At 42.3% G+C, this 16834-nt stretch overlaps 1 long non-coding RNA gene across 2 annotated transcripts in view; it reads right to left on the bottom strand.

The window, feature by feature from the left end:
- Nucleotides 1-16443, bottom strand: part of LOC101907978 (uncharacterized) — a 42671-nt gene extending 26228 nt beyond the window's left edge. Inside the window, exons 1-3 of one of the 2 annotated variants that reach the window (XR_009494200.1) lie at nucleotides 14054-16443; nucleotides 12186-12261; nucleotides 6217-6332 (exon numbers count right to left, since the gene is read on the bottom strand). This is a non-coding gene — a long non-coding RNA (uncharacterized lncRNA). The remainder of the gene's footprint in view (nucleotides 1-6216; nucleotides 6333-12185; nucleotides 12262-14053) is intronic. The other variant, XR_009494199.1, reaches the window with a different exon arrangement.
- Between the last annotated feature and the right edge of the window lie 391 nt (nucleotides 16444-16834).

The raw sequence follows: 16834 nt of genomic DNA on the forward strand, positions 1-16834 counted from the left end.
TGCCACCTGTCACTGAGCCACTGACGCACCTCCACTGTCACGCTGGCAGGGCTCCACCCGACCTCCTGTCCCACATTTCTTAAGAGGCACAAGATGCATTTACTTCACTGGCCACAAAGACAGCACTGGGAGCCGGGGTGGGGAGATGGCACACTTCCATCTAATAATGCTTCTTGGGCCACAGAGCCTAAAACAACACAAATTGCAGGCTTCCAGAGAGATGTGGGGGGAGCCAGGGCTGCTGCTGCTGTGCATTCAGCAAGACTTCCTGGAACGTAATGTCATCATGAGATTGTCTCCATGGCAGACCTGGAGTTCCGGTTGCAGAACTGGCAAAATATGGGGATGGCAAGACAGATGAAGTCCTGGCACTTAATGTCTGTGAAGACAGAAGTATTTTTACACATTCGAATGCTCTAGCTCCATCCTCTCCTGTTTTCTTCCTCCTTCTTCCTCTTCATCCTCCTCTCTACTCAAAATCTGCCCCCTGACCCCATTTTACAGTTGTTAAACTTCCACGGTGGGTTCCCACCAAGCATACTAAACTAGATATCTTGAGAAACGCGAAAATGTGTGTTGAGGTGAGAATTTGGCACATGGATCAAGCCACCTCCCTTTCTAAGATGGACCTGCCTTAATGTACCCATTGTTTCTTCAACAATCCCCGTTGAAGACAGCTTCCCTGGTGGCTTAGTGGTAAAGAATCTGCCTGCCAATGCAGGAGACATGGGTTCGATCCCTGGTCCAGGAGGATCCCACAGGCCACAGAGCAGCTAAGCCTGTGTACCACAACCATTAAGCCTGTGCTCCAGAGCCTGGGAGCCACAACTGCTGAAATCCCCAAGCCCTGGAGCCCATGCTCTGGAACAAGAGAAACCACTGTGGTGGGAAGCCTGCGCACCACAACCAGAGAGTGGGCCCTGCTCGCAGCAAATAGAGAAAAGCTCATGCAGCAGTGAGACCCAGCACAACCAAAAATAAAATAAATAATAATTTTTTTTTTTAAAGAAGACACTATTCTTAGTGATGGTGGGTATCACATGATCCCTGCTCCAAAGTCTCCTGGGTGAGGCAGATACCTGGAAAACTAATGAGAACCTAGAGAAATACCTGTTGCAAAGTGGTACCTACAAAGTACCACTCCATCTAGTTTTACTCAATCTCACACACACACACACACACACACACACAAGCACTGGATTAGTATATTATATACTATAATCTTCACATAACCCTAGGCGGTAGCAGGGGAACAAAGTTGTTAGTTTTTTGGTCCAACTGTCCCTCCTGGACTGGGAGCTCCCTTGCAGGAGGGCCCTGGTTATAGACTCAGAGAGTCTTATAGTTGAAGGCCCATAGCAGAAAGACACCGGCCTAGCACCTTCTTCATACAGATGAGGAAAAAGAGGTAGGAAGGCAGAATGGGGTAGTGACAAAAGCAGGGGATTCTACTTGGCCACCAGGCTTGCTGTTCCGGCTCAACCGTAGGCTAAAACCAGTACGTTGCATGTGATGCTTTTTAAGTCTTGATCTCCTCTTCCATAAAATGGAATTGACACTATTTTCTCTGCCCATCTTCTTGGGCTGTTAAGAATATTAAATGAGATAGTGGATGTGAAAACACCTTGCAAAACTATGACAAATACGATAGCCCTTTGTCCTGATCTCAAGTCTAACTGTATGTTACACAGCGTAAATGTGGTTGTGTGGGGACCTGAGTGTGTGTGAGCTCTTTGGATGCAGTGGACAAGTATCACTAGCACTTAGTATGTTGTCGTTATTTAGTTGCTAAGTCATGGCTGGCTCTTTGTGACCCCATGGACTGTAGCCTGCCAGGGTCCTCTGTCTATGGGATTTCCCAGGCAAGAATACTGGAGTGGGTTGCTATTCCCTTCTCCAGGGGGATCCTCCCCACCCAGAGATCAAATCCGAGTCTCCTGCTTTGGCAGGCAGATTCTTTACCACTGAGCCACCAGGGAAGCCCATAGCACTTAGTACAGTGTCTATTAAAATGCTGCTTTAAACATATTTGTTAGACAACAACTGGGTAGAAAAATCATAAACAATAACTTGCTCAATGGCAGTTCTGAATGTCTCCGGAGCTATTTCAGGGATAACTTATGAACACACCCTCTTCCACCTCTAATTCAGTGCCTATGATAGAGTTACAAGAGGGCAAGATAGTTACCATGTCTCCATTACACCAGAAAGATCACACGCGTTTCCCCCTGTAGCCCAACAGAGAGGGAGAGTGAAGACTTGCTACTCTGAGATCTCATCCTCAAGAGAGTGTTTCTCAATTTTCCTTTTGTAAATTCCATCTCAATTATGTTGAGGGCTGGCCAAAGACCTTAGGCTGGTGTCCTGTAGGCATTGCAGCTGGGATGGATTGACAATCATGAGAATGGAGTCATGAGGTCTCCAAGATACAACAGAGCTACTGGAACAGTCTGCTTCAGGTGACACATTCAGTGATGAGCACACATCCTTGCTCAGTCCAGATACGAAGTCTGCTGCCAATTCCAGCTGGTACTATGTATGAGACACTCCATGGAAATGATGTGCTCATCTTCATCAGCTACTTGATAATTAATTCAAGGGTGTTTGTGAAGTACCTGCTCTATCCCGTGCTTGAATTACTGATGTAGAAGTTGTTCTCAAAGGTGAGGGTTGAAGTCACAAGAGTTTCTTCCTTCAGAGATGGCGTGTGAGTTGACTGGAGTGTTGGAGGATACTCACAGATGGTAATTGGGGCAAGGAAGAGGAACTAAAAGGGGGAGAGAGAGAAAGTGAGTGAAGGAAAGTGAGGTGGTGACATGGAGAAAGTGACATGTCGTGAAAGCCAAAAAAAAAAAAAACAACGACAGGGAGAGGGAGAGATGAGGTAAGAATCATATCTAGTGGGGTCATCAAAAGGAACTCTGATGAAAGACCATTAGATGTGGCAATAAAGAGGTCATTAGTAAGATGTGGAAGAAAAAGTTTCAGCTGTGTGATGAGTCAGGCAAAGAAAACTAGGAGACATAGCTGCCCAAGAAGGTGATGCTGTGGTGACAGTTCATGCATTCAAGGACATGGACAGAAAATAATTGTGAGAAGAGATACCAAGGTCAAATGATTATCTTTTCAATTTGGCAAATATTAGCAAACCAGATGACAGGAAGAGTCAGGAGGGAGGTTGTGAAAATAATTTTACACACACACAAATATATATATATGTATGTATGTTTGTCTCTGCCCCTGGTTCCTGGCACAAAATTTCTAAAATCCTTGGAATTTCCTAAGTGGTAAGAACACTAGAAACATCCTTTGTTCTATTAATTGGTCTTTGACCCCAGTTTTTGACACAGAGTTCCTCAATCCCTTGGAATTTCCTGGGTGCTAGTAATGTCTTTTGTTCCAATGAGGCAATTCTTGGTGGACTCCTGGGTAGCCTCAGGTTGGGGGCTGGTCATCAGAAAGACCAAGCCGTGAGGAGAAACTTGGAACTTTCCGTCCACCCTCTATCCTCTAGGAAAGGGAGAGGGACAGGAGACTGGAGAATTGATCCTGCCTATGTGATGAAGCCTCCTGAACAATCCCAGAATTATGGGCTTCAGAGAACTTCCCAGTCAGGAAGTGCCTGCAGTGGTTTGCCCCTTCCTACGCAGCTTGCCCCAGGTATCTCTTCATCTGGCTGTTCACCTGGATCCTTCATTATGTCCTTTATAATAAACTGGTAAACATAAGTGTTCCCCTGAATTTTGTGATCTTTTCTAGCAAATTACTGAATCCAAGTAGGGGGTTATGGGAACCCTGGTTTATAGCTTGCTGGTCAGATGATAGATAGGTGACCATCTAGGACTCATGACTGGTGTCTGAAGTGAGGGATCCCTTGTAGAACTGAAATGCTTACAGGTAGATGGCGTCAGAACTGAATTATAGGACACCCAAGTGGGGCATCCCGGGTAGCTCAGCTGGTAAAGAACTGCAATGCAGGAGACCCCGGTTTGATTCCTGGGTTGGGAAGTTCCCCTGGAGAAGGGCTAGGCTAACCCACTCCAGTATTCTTGGGCTTCCCTGGTGCCTCAGATGGTAAAGAATCTGCCTGCAATGCAGGAGACCTGGGTTTGATCCCTGGGTTGGGAAGATCCCCTGGAGGGGGGCATGGAAACCCACTCCAGTATTCTTTCCTGGAGAATTCTCATGGACAGAAGAGCCTGGCAGGCTACAGCCTATGGGGTTGCAAAGAGTCAGATACAGCTGAGCGACTAAGCACAGCACAGCACAACTGGTGTTGCAGAGAATTGTTTGCTGTGTAGAAAACCCCCACTTTTGGTGTCAGAAGTATTGCAAATGTGTGAGTAAAGGAACCCAGGAGTGGTTCTCCTAGAAAGAGGGGAAGGTTCCAAAAATCAGAATGATTGGGGGGTCGGGGTTTATAGGAAAAGATGGGATTCACATGATCGAGGTCAGGAAGCTCTTCCTCCTAGCCCACAGGAATGAAATGCAGGTGAAGATAAAAGGCAGTGAAGTTACACTATCAGAAGTTAAGTTCTCTGAAGACCACAGAAGTGAAGTGAAGTTGCTTAGTCATGTCTGACTCTTGGCGACCCTGTGGACTGTAGCCTACCAGCTCCTCCATCCATGGGATTTTCCAAGCAAGATTACTGGAGTGGGTTGCCATTTCCTTCTCCAGGGGATCTTCCTGACCCAGGGATCGAACCTGGGTCTCCCCACATTATAGGCAGACGCTTTACTGTCTGAGCCACCAGGGATGTCCACAGAAAAACCTGCTAGTCAAGCAACACCAAGGAAAGCATATTTATAGGGTCTAGGGGGTCTGAGTTCAAGTGGTTTAAGGAAGTTCTAAGGGGGGAATCTGATTGGGACTGGGCAAGATTCATGACATGGTAGTTTAGTACTGGTGGATGCAGCAAGGTGACAGTCAAGCCTTGGGTAAGTACACAGCTGTTTGACAAGTGAACTGTTTGCCCAGGTAAACAGTCTATTGTTCTGAGAAGTGAGCTCTTTGACTAGATGAACAAACTATTTTGCCAGGACAAAAGCAAATAGCAAAGTTATTATTCTTTCTTCCCTGACAAGAATTTCCTGGAAAGAATAGCTGTCATGTTAACAGAGATGGCAGTAAGTTGTCAATGTAGGTGGTCTTGCTGCTCAATACTGAGGGCTTCCTTCAGTTCAGTTCAGTTCAGTTGCTCAGTCATGTCTGACTCTTTGCGACCCCATGAATCACAGCATGCAGGGCCTCCCTGTCCATCACCAACTCCCGGAGTTCACTCAGACTCATGTCCATCGAGTCAGTGATGCCATCCAGCTGTCTCATCTTCTGTCGTCCCCTTCTCCTCCTGCCCCCAATCCCTCCCAGCATCAGAGTCTTTTCCAATGAGTCAACTCTTTGCATGAGGTGGCCAAAGTACTGGAGCTTCAGCTTCAGCATCATTCCCTCCAAAGAAATCCCAGGGCTGATCTCCTTCAGAATGGACTGGTTGGATCTCTTTGCAGTCCAAGGGACTCTCAAGAGTCTTCTCCAACACCACAGTTCAAAAGCATCAATTCTTTGGTGCTCAGCTTTCTTGACAGTCCAACTCTCACATCCATACATGACCACAGGAAAAACCATAGCCTTGACTAGACGGACCTTTGTTGGCAAAGTAATATTAAGAGGGCTCAGTACTAAGGGCTTCCTCTCAATACTGAGAGCACGGACTAGAAACATTGTAGCATGGGTTCCAAACTTTGCTGGACATTGAAATCTGAAGATCTTCAAAAAAATATTTATGCCTGGCTTCCACTCCCCCAAACATTGATTTAGTTGGTATAGGTGGGCACGGGGACTTCTTTTTTAATTTTTTATTGTAGTTGATCTATAATGTTGTGTCAATCTCTGCTATGCAACAAAGTGGCACAGTTATACACATATAGACATTCTTTCTTTAATATTCTTTTCCATTATGGTTTAGCACAGGATACTGAATATAGTTCCCTGTGCTATGGAGTGGGATCTTGCTTATCCATCCTGTATATAATAGTTACATCTGCTAGTCCCACATGCCTACTCTTCCCTTCCCCCACCCCTTCTCCCCTTGGCAGCCACAAGTCTGTTCTCTATGTCCGAGTCTATTTCTGTTTTGTAGATACATTCATTTGCACCATATTTTAGACTCCACATATAAGTGATATCATATGGTATTTGTCTTTCTCTTTCTGACTTACCTCACTTAGTATGGTAATCTCCAGTTGCATCCATCTTGTGGCAAATGGCATTATTTCATCTTTTTTTTATGGCTGAGCAGTATTCTGTTGTATAAATTTCCGTCTTCAACTATCATCTGTCAATGGACATTTAGATTGTTTCTGTGTCTTGAATATTGTGACTAGAGCTGCTATGAGCATAGGGGTGCATGAATCATTTTGAATTAGAATTTTGTCCAGGCGTGTGCCCAGGAGTGGGGTTCCTAGATCATATGGTAATTCTCTTTTTAGTTTTCTGAGGAACCTCCACACTGATTTCCATAGTGGCTGCACTAACTCACATTCCCACCAGCAGTGTAGGAGGGTTCCCCTTTCTCCACACCTTCTCCAGCATTTGTTACTTAATGATGGCCATTCTGACTGGTATGAGGTGGTACCTCACTGTAGTTTTGATATGCATTTCTCTAATAATTAGTGATGCTGAACATCTTTTCATGAGAGCACCAGGATTTCTAAATGCCCACCAAGTGATTCTAAAACACAGCATTTAGGAACCACTTCTCTAGAGTTAAAAGAAAAAGTAGCAATGAAATAACCATTTGGGCAATGCCCTGGAGATGTAAGAAAAGACTAAAAGATTAATAAACCACAATCAATGTATTACCAAGCTTTGATTCAGATTGTATAATTGAGCTGGGATTTTTGTCAAATAGGTGAAAAAAACTTCTTGGAGTAGTTTTAATTCATGTTTCTTTGAGAATGAGCATATCTTCATATATTTGAAAGTCATTTGTAGTTCCTTTTCTGTCCACCATCTGTTCATATTTTTTCATGTACTTCATTTCAAATATCAATTTTCTTATAGGTAAATCCTTTTTCTTCTTGTAAAAATGGAAATAATTTTATTGCTATTTTTTATTATAGAAATTATTATAATTTTGTTCTCATGATATAAAAATTTTAAAGATACAAAGGAAAAAAGTATTACTCAATCTCATTCCCAAGAATACTTACTGTTTTTTACATTTGGTTGTTTGTTTTTTCTGGTCATTTTCCAGACAGTTGTATATAAACACATTTTTGAAAAAACATGATTCATTCAACAAATTTTTATTGTGTATGAGTATTACAAGGGTCAGACTATATATACAACTTTGCAACATGCTTTTTTCACCTAAAGATGGATCGTGGAAATTTTGTTCATAGCCTGTAAGTGCAGGCAGTTGAGTCAACAAAGTACAGAATATGCAATACTGCAGAATATGCAACAAGCAATAATGCAGTTTCTCTCATCTTCTCTGGGCCACTGTGCCTGCCTGTCTTCATAGAGGCGCCAACTGAACTGGTGACATGGATTGACAGAGCAGTGTTACCAAGCTGCTGTTACCAAGTTACCTGCTGTTACCTGTTACCAAGGTAGGATGGACCTACCTCTTTGTTCAGCTAGAGTTATAGAGTCATTTGTTCAACAAGTATTTATTGAGGACCTACCTCTCAGCTGGGAATTTATTCTAGCTGCTGGGAATGAAACAGGAAAAAGGCTGGACAAATTCCCGGACTTCATGCAGCTCAGTAAAGGAGACAGATAACAGGCAAGAGAATCTCAGAATGGGGTGTGTGTTATGAAAAATAAAACCAAATGATATGGGACTTCCCTGTGGTCCAGTGGCTAAGACTCCACACTCCCAATGCAGGACGGCCCTGGGTTTGATCCTTGGTCAGGAAACTAGATTCCACATGCAGTAACTAAGACCTGGTGCAGTCAGATAAATAAATAAATACCAAGTGATGTGACAGGGATTGATGGAGGGCATGCTTTAGACTGAGAGGACAGTGAAGACCCACCAAAGAGTAGACACATGAGTCAAGGTCTGACTGAAAGGAGGAGCCAGCAGGTAACGGTCTAAGGAAGAGAATTCCAGGCAAAGGATATGGCAGATTCAGTGGGCTTGACTGGATGTAAGAACAGGAAGAGGGCCAGCTCGATGAGCAGAGTGAGCAAATGACAGGTCTGAGGCCAGAGGCATAGATGGTGTCAGTCTAGAAAAACCTTGGCAAAGAGTTTGGCCTTTATTTAGAAAACAGTGGAACATCATTGGTGGATTGGTATGATCTGATTTATGCTTTCACTTTTTTCTTTTGGAGAGCCTTCTGAGAATTTTATTTGAAAATTCTTGGAATAGAATGTTATTGGTTTCCACCTCCACTTTATACAAATCTGCAGGATAGGAAAACTCAGACATTAGAAATATAAATTTCCTTTTGATGATCATATATTTGATGTTCACCATAAATCTCTTTCCTGAACATTATCTCATTTAAACTTTATAAAGCCCAGGGAGAAAGGTAACAATATGCCCACTTTAAAACAGATAAAGAAAGTGAGACTTTTTAACAATTATATAATTATAAATTTATATATTTATAATTATATAATTCCTTCAGCACTTTTTTCTCCAGTGCTGAAGGAATTAAATAATGCAGAATCAGAACTTAGATGTCCTAACATTAAACCTCTATGCTTTTCCCCCTTCCATCTCTGTGATTCTAAACCAGGTGTTTATCCGGAAGTGGAGAGGGAAATTTTTGTTAAAACCATCTCCTGATATTCTTCACAACTATCAATGTCACGGAACAACAAGAAAAGATTAAGAACCTAGCACAGACTAGAGGAGTTTAAGAAGACACGACAACTAAACACAACATAGGGTCCTGCGTTGTATCTAGGGACAGAAACAGGATGCTAGTGAAAGCAACTTACGACAAAAGTATCATGATTATGCAAAATGTTAGCACTGGGGAAAAGTAGGCGAAGGATATTCCAGAACTCTCTGTACTATCTTTGTAACTTTTTTGCATCTAAAATATTCCAAAATAGAATTTATTTCTAAAAAAATGTACATAATGCACCTATATGAATGTGCCTATGTGCAGGGTTCTTGGGCTGTTTTACTGTTGCAAATCTAGTAGGTAAAAATTCTTGTAGAGATTCATCTCTCTAGATTGACCACAGCTCTCATTTATAGAGTACAGTACATAGTACATGTGGCTAAAAAATATTTGGGAGAGAGAGTTCTTAATCCACAGGCTGGCCATCAGATATTTCTAATCCCTGTAATTCTATAAGTAATTATCATTTTCACACTCTATTATTTTCATTCCATCTCATCATCTATATTTTTAAAGAAATGATTATAATTTAGGATTGCCAAAAAGAAATACAGGATACCCAGTTAAATTTGAGTTTCAGGTAAACAATGAATAATTTTTCAGTATAAAAATAATTTTAATAACATTTTATACAACTGAAAAGTACTTGATAATCTTAAATTACTTTTTATTTGCGTGTTCTGTGTTTTTATTTGCTAAATCTATCAACCCTACTCTGGCTGGTTTGCACATCCTCCCTAGTCTGGAGACTTCTGGGGGGCTGGCAGGTAGGCACAAAGCAATTAGTAAGAGGCTTTTTGAGAAATCCAGGAAGCTAGCGTAGTGGCCCTGGACATGAGGGAAAGTGAGTAGACACAGAATCTATCTTGAAGGTAAAGCCAAAAGGCTGTGGGGTAGGAAAGAAAGTGAGGTGTCAAGGATGACTCCTAGGTTTTCAACACCTGGATGGATGATGGCAGAAAAATTATGATTTCCTGTTTGTTCATTCTACAATATCTGCAGATGTGTAACTACTGAGCATATAATAATAAAATACGAAGCAAAGTGGTTGAAACCAGGGTAAGGAATCTCTTTGTTATTGAGGACCAGAATCTTCCATCCCCACCTCCCCAAATCAGCTCAGATCAGGTGGTTCTTCCCAGGAGATTCAGTGGTAAATGCAGGAGACACAAGAGACTTGGGTTCAATCCCTGGGTTGGGACGATCCCCCGGAGTAGGAAATGGCAACCCACTCCAGTATTCTTGCTTGGGAAATCCCATGGTTGGAGGAGCCTGGCAATCTACAGTCCATGGGGTCACAAGCAGTCAGACAACTGAGCAACTGAGCACACTTAAAGCCAGTTTATACTCTATGCTTCCTAGACAACTTTAAAGACAACTTTTCTTGAATTAAGAAAAGGAGGGAATATAAGATGTTATTCAATAATTAGAATAAGCACCTAACTCTATTTTGGCACCGTACAATAGACAGTTTGCCATTACACAGCAAGAAGCAAATGAGAGTGAGGAGAAAGGGGTGGAGAGTAGAAAGAACAGAGGCGGGATGGGAAAGAGAGTAAAAGAACAGGAAGAGTGGAGAATAGGTGAGAGTCTGACTGGGCTGGGCTTCTAAACTGACTAATGGAACAGTTTATTTCATTGGTTAATAATCCAAGGCATTTAAGGCACCAGTTAATATATTGACTAACAATAGCAGTTTACTGGTCTGAGGAGTGGGACAAGAAGGACTATTTCCTGAGCCCCTTATTAGATTCCAAGTGCTTCATACATTTCTCAATTTTCACAACAACCCATGTAGCAGGCACGTTTACTGCTATTTTACAAAAGTTAGTAACTTGCCCAAGAATACAGAGCAAATGGTTCTTAGATTGGATTTGAATGCAGGTCTGTCATCTGCCAGAACCCCAAGCATGTAGTTTTCCCATTACATCATCTTCCTTCACATAGTTTAAAGAGTTTGAATAATATTTATAATTAACTTCTTTGTTGGCTGTTTTTTCCTTCATGGGTTCTCTAATTCCAGAGATAGGCATTCTTTTTCCCCCTCTGTTCCACTGAATAGAAATAAGGATATTGAGGACAGCAGAGAAGTATATATTTCAGAATGGTTCTGTTTGGAGAACAAAAATCTGCCTACAGACTGTGGTTGTTGTTAGGTGGGAGTGGTTGATACACATGTAGAGGGTAATACCTCTTTTTTAGGGCTTCCCCAGAGCCTCAGGGGTAAAGAATCTGCCTGCCAATGCAGGAGATGCAGGAGACACAGGTTTGGTACCTGGGTTGGGAAGATCCCCTGGAAGAGAGCATGGCAACCCACTCCAGTATTCTTGCCTGGAGAATTCCATGGACAGAGGAGCCTGGCAGGTTACAGTCCATGGGGTCGCAAAAAGCCAGACATGACTGAAGAGACTGAGCATGCCCGCATCTCTTCTTAAAGAAAGACTTTAAAGGAATTTTTGATTGTCTATGATAAGGCATTCCACTAACTTGAAATGTGGAAAACTATTCTAAAAAAACAAAAGGAGGTGAAAATCATCTTAACAAAGTAAAAAGCACTCTTCCTTAAGCTGAAAGTTGTGGATAAGTATCTGGAGAAGCATTAGATTTTTGTTAATTGCCTTAGTTAATGGATTTTCATTTTCCACTGCAATTTAGTAGCTGGGGATTTGGAGAGAAGAGCAAAGATGTGAGTGAAACAATTAGCAACAAGCCAGAACCCAAGGAAGAAAGGTAAAGAAGGACTTATGAAACAGGTAACTGGATAGGACTGTGATATTTGAGAGCTTTACATTTTTGTTTTCTGCTTTTTAATTCTCTTTACTATCTTCATCTTTAGTAAACTGATTAAACATGCAGTTTAGACTGTATTAGCAGTTCCTTAGGAAATGAAGGAGAAATTGTATTCTTAGAGCAAAGCCAGGAGAGAGAAGCAGAAGCCTTCAGAAGCTATTGCTACGCAGTAAGAAATCACTTTCCAGAGTCTTCTGGAATACTCTGGAAGAGAATAGATTTCCTGCTATGGTGCAGGATGAAGTTTGAGTATTTCAATTTGCTTATAATAGGAAGACTGAGAGATCATGGGGGGTGGGGTGGGTAAGGGTCAGATTAAATGTCCGGGAAAATTCTTTTAGCACTGTGTGTCTAAGGCAGGAAATTAGATACAAGTTGAAATCCAAGAAGGTCCTGTGGTTGGGTTTCTGCCACAGAAGGAGGAGAAAAATCCCTGCAACCCTAGTCATGCAAATAATATGCAAATTAGGGCAATTACATATTTACTTAGAAATTTTTTTTTTTTTTTTTACTTATAAAATTTTGATTACCTCATTTTGGCTTCAAGAGGAGTTGCGACCGCAAAAGGGAATGTTTGTCAACAGTCCAGAGTTGTTAGATTTTTTTCTGGGGAAAACAAAAGGGTAAATTTCTTATCAAGAGAATGCCAGGATAGTAAATGAGTTTTTCAAATCCCTTAATACGTCTTTTCCACAAAGCATACCAAAGAATGATTATGAAATGGTCAAAATGTGAGCCATAGATAAAGCATAAGTGGAAATTTCTTTTTTCCTATTCATGTTACCACAGTGTACTTTCTCTCTCCTCTCTTTCCTCCTTCCCTTCTCTCTCTCAATAATGTGAAAGAAAGGCCTGCATTTTCCCCTGCAGATGATTTCTAGCCATTTCTCTAAATTCAGGCTTTGAATCTATCTCTTGGAAGTGGTATGGTGATATGTGAGGCTGCGAGCATTGAACAAGTGGACCAGCTGCTTCCACAGCTGCATCTGTGACACAGGCATAGACCCACCTGGGATGGCTGTGGATGTTGCTGCCCTGGCAGGGGCTGAGGAGGGAGTCAGGGAATTGCTGTCTCTCCAAAAACAATCTAAAATTGAGCAAAATCTGTCTTGGGTTGAATTAGAAGTCCTTTCTGAACAATAGCTGACCTGATTAGAAGTTAGGCATCTCTCTTCTTCAGCAGAAGATGGTGGAATATGTCTCCTAGCAACAGGGATAGTTTATCATTTAACAGTAGGATGGTCTCATCAAGGACACTTGTTTTGCTGCCCACAGTTCTCCCAGTAAGTACCAGAGAAGGGTCACAATCAGAACAAATTTAGCCATTGGCCTTCAGTTTCAATGCACAGTCCTAATGAGGTGATGATTCCAAGACCTGGATTAAAGTAAACTGAAGTAAACAGATTTTTCTGAGTGTTTCCCTATTTCTGTTAAAGTTCTCACCACTGACTGCACCAGCTACTGGCTTCAAAACTGGGTATTATCTGTGTCTTTCTTACCTCTCCTCTATCTGAGAGGGAAGAGGAGTCTGTCTGTCTGGCTCTGGCTCTCTTTCTGTCTCCCATTTCTCTCGCCTTTCTCCCTAGTCTCTCTCCTTTCCTTCATTGCTTCCCTGAGTACCAGCCCCTTGTCAACATCTGTCTTTCACACTTTTCCTTTCCTTCTTTCCCACCTCTGCAACCATCCTTCAGAAGTGCTATTAGTTCCACTCTTGCCAGCTCTCAAATCTTTGCTTTACCTTTACTCCCAACCCTCACTCCAGGTCCAGGTAGCAACTCACCCTTCCTGAGGGCAGCAAAGCTGGTCTGGCTTCTAGTCTTTTCTCAGAATATTTTGTTCTACACTCAGCTGCTAAATTATTTTCTCTGTAATAAACAATCTAATCATAACATCACCATGCTAAAAAAAAAACTTTCAAGGGTTCCCCATATCCTATGAAGCAAAGTCCAAAGTTCTAAGTCTTATATTTTAGGTCCAACATGGTCAGATTCTGTCCATCTTTTGCAGCTGTAGCTCCCCCATCTTCCTTTAGGCAGACACAGCTTCTGCCAAAATGCTTCTTGCCCACTTGGATCTTTTTTCAAGTTGCTTCCTCTCCTGAAAACAAATCACCCTCTCCCATTGCTCATCACCCAATTCCTCCATCTTTACAAAACCAAAGTCACCAGACCTAGCTTGGTGCAAGCTTGCTTTGGTCTATGTAGCTTACCCTGAGATCCCTGGCTAATCATCTGAACCCCTACACAATTTATGCATGTAATGAGGTCACCCTAACAATAATCAACCAGGTACTGCTGGGGGCTCTGTCCCACATGCTTATATGGACCTCAGCCTCCCATTTTAAGTTCCATTTTGCCAGTGTTTCTAGAAGCTCCCATCATGCTTCACATGTACTCACTGAACAAGGACACTTCTTCCAAGCCACCCCACTGCTCTGCATCTTCCCCCGTCTGCTGGGCATCACTGTTCCTGCATAGCTGGGGGGCTGCAGCCCCTACCATATCGAAGGTGAGCACCATTCTGCAAGATGCAGAAAAAACACGTGACTTCTTCTTACTGAGGACTTGGAAGTCACTCTGTTAGAGAGCCCCTTCCCACCCCAAATGCTGTTGATTCCTAGTTTCCTTTGAGTCACTGTTAAAACAGTTCCTTCTGCTCCCCTTCTCCTATCCCAATGTCGCCTATAAATCCATAGGATTCAGACGTTAGGTTAACATGGACAGGACATTGTACTATACTTGGAACTGTCTTTTCTGCCAAGACTATAACAATTTTCATCTGGTTAAGTATGAAACTACCTGCTCCAGCTCAATGAGCCCCTAATACAAATGGACAAAGGGTGGCCTGTTCATATATTTTCCAGAAAATGTAGCCTTAATGAGTTACTATTATTGTTGGAAATTTATCATATCCCTCAGGTATGCTGCTGCTGCTGCTTGGTCACTACAGCCATGTCTGATTCTGTGCAGCCCCATGAACTGCAGCCTGTCAGGCTCCTCTGTCCATGGGATTCTCTAGGAAACAGTAGTGGAGTGGGTTGCCATGCCCTATTCCAGGGGATCTTCCTAACCCATGGATTGAACCTGGGTCTCCTACATGGCAGGCAAATTCTTTACCACTGAGCCCCCAGGGATGCCGATCCCTTAGATATACTGGGGAAGAACAAATGGTTAAGATGCACTAGTTACTAGGAACCATACTGTCCAACAAGGGGCTTCCCAGGTGGCACTAGTGGTAAAGAACCCACCTACCAAAGATGGAGACATAAGAGATGAGGTTTGATCCCTGGGTCAGGAAGACCCCCTGGAGGAGGGCATGGCCACCCACTCCAGTATTCTTGCCTGGAGAATCCCATAGACACAGGAGCCTGGTGGGATACAGTCTATGGGGTGGCAAAGAGTCAGACAGGACTGAAGCGACTCAGTAAGCATGCACATATTGTCCAATGTGGGGCTACTGAGCACTTGAAATGTGGCTGGTTCCAAATGAGATGTTCTATGAGGACAAAATGCACATCAGACTATGAAGACTTAATTCTGCATCCCATCGCCCCAAAAGTAAAGTATGTCTTTAATAATTTATAATATTGGCTATGTGTTGAGATGATAAGATTGTGGATTAGGTCAAATAATGTGATTAAAATTGATCCAACCTGTTTCCTTTTACTTTCTTAATACAGATTCCAGAAAACTTAAAAATATGTATGTAGTTTGCATTTGTGGCTGGCATTAAATCTCTATTGCACAGTGCCACTCTAGAGCAATGATTTTCTAAAACAGCAGCAGCAGCACCAGGGAACTTGTTAGAAATGCAAATCCTGGGGTCCCTCCCCAGACCTACTGGGTCAGAAACTCTGTAGGATCCAGGAGTCTGTGTTTAACAAACTCTACAGGTAATCCTTATTCACATAGAAGTTGGAATGCCATTGCTACAGAAGGTAAGCTCTAAGGGATGGAAAGTAAGACCTGGAGCATAATAGGATCTTCACAAATTTTGTTTAATTTCTACAGTCCCTTTTAAGCTCAAAATCTTCTGTAAGTCTGTCAGTCAGACAGAAAGTAAATAATAATATTTGTTCTCAACTGTGGAGGAACAGCTTGCTAGTAATTTCAAATGTTGCCACTGCTGGTCTGGAAAAATTACAAGTCATTATATCAGGACATCTTAGAAAATTCTCAACAGAAATGTAATGAATACAGTAAACATCCCAGAAGCAAGAGACAGACATGAAATCAACATAGAGAAAAATAAGACCATGCTGACTAAATTATAATATAAAACATGTCTGGGTGCCACGTGCGAGGGACTGGTCAAGGTACCCCACAGGGGAGTAACCCTGGCTTTTAACACCCACCTCCCCTCATGCCTGTGCCCTGGTGGACAAAGCCTCAGTCCCTCCTGTGCAGCCACCAGAAGGTCTTCATCAGCTGTGGTCTCTGACCTGTAGTCCTTGCATATTTCACCTTGACACCTTCTGGTATCCTGAAATTCATATATTACCTTTCTTGTGTAACATGTGCCACTATGAAGAGTCATTAGTTCAGAACACCACCACAAAAATATTCCAGGCACATGGCAAAGCAGAGCTTGAAGTGTGAGTGATGACTAGCATGGAGCAGAAGGGAAATTGTTTTAGCAAGACCCGCTTTCCACACCTGCTAAGTGAAAAATGCTCAGCTCTCAGTCTCTCAGAAACTGATACTATATTTAACACATTTAGTGGTTTTAAAAGTATCATCCCTGTACTTATTAAACAAGATCATTGCAAAAAAAAAAAAAAAATAAAAAAAAAAAAAAAAAGAATGCAGAAGTTCTCTTCTCTGGTTCAATTCCATCCCCAGTCTTATTTTGGATTTTAAAATACTGATATTGATACACATTTGTTGCTCATTTGTGTCTGACTCTCTGTGACCCCATGAACTGTAGCCTGCCAGGCTCCTCTGTCCATGGGATTCTCCAAGCAAAAATACTGGAGTGGGTAGCGAGTCCCTTCTCCAAGGGATGGTCCCGACCCCGGGATCGAACCCGAGTCTCCTGCATTGCAGGAGGATTCTTTACCACTGAGCCACCTGGGAAGCCCCATTAATATACATACTAGTAGACATATTTTTTAAAATGAGATCATATGTTCATCTGATTTTGCAACTTAGCTCTTTCACTGTGGGTATGTCACGGACAA

This window comes from Bos taurus, chromosome 4, assembly GCF_002263795.3.
Source record: "Bos taurus isolate L1 Dominette 01449 registration number 42190680 breed Hereford chromosome 4, ARS-UCD2.0, whole genome shotgun sequence".
Lineage (NCBI taxonomy): Eukaryota > Metazoa > Chordata > Mammalia > Artiodactyla > Bovidae > Bos > Bos taurus.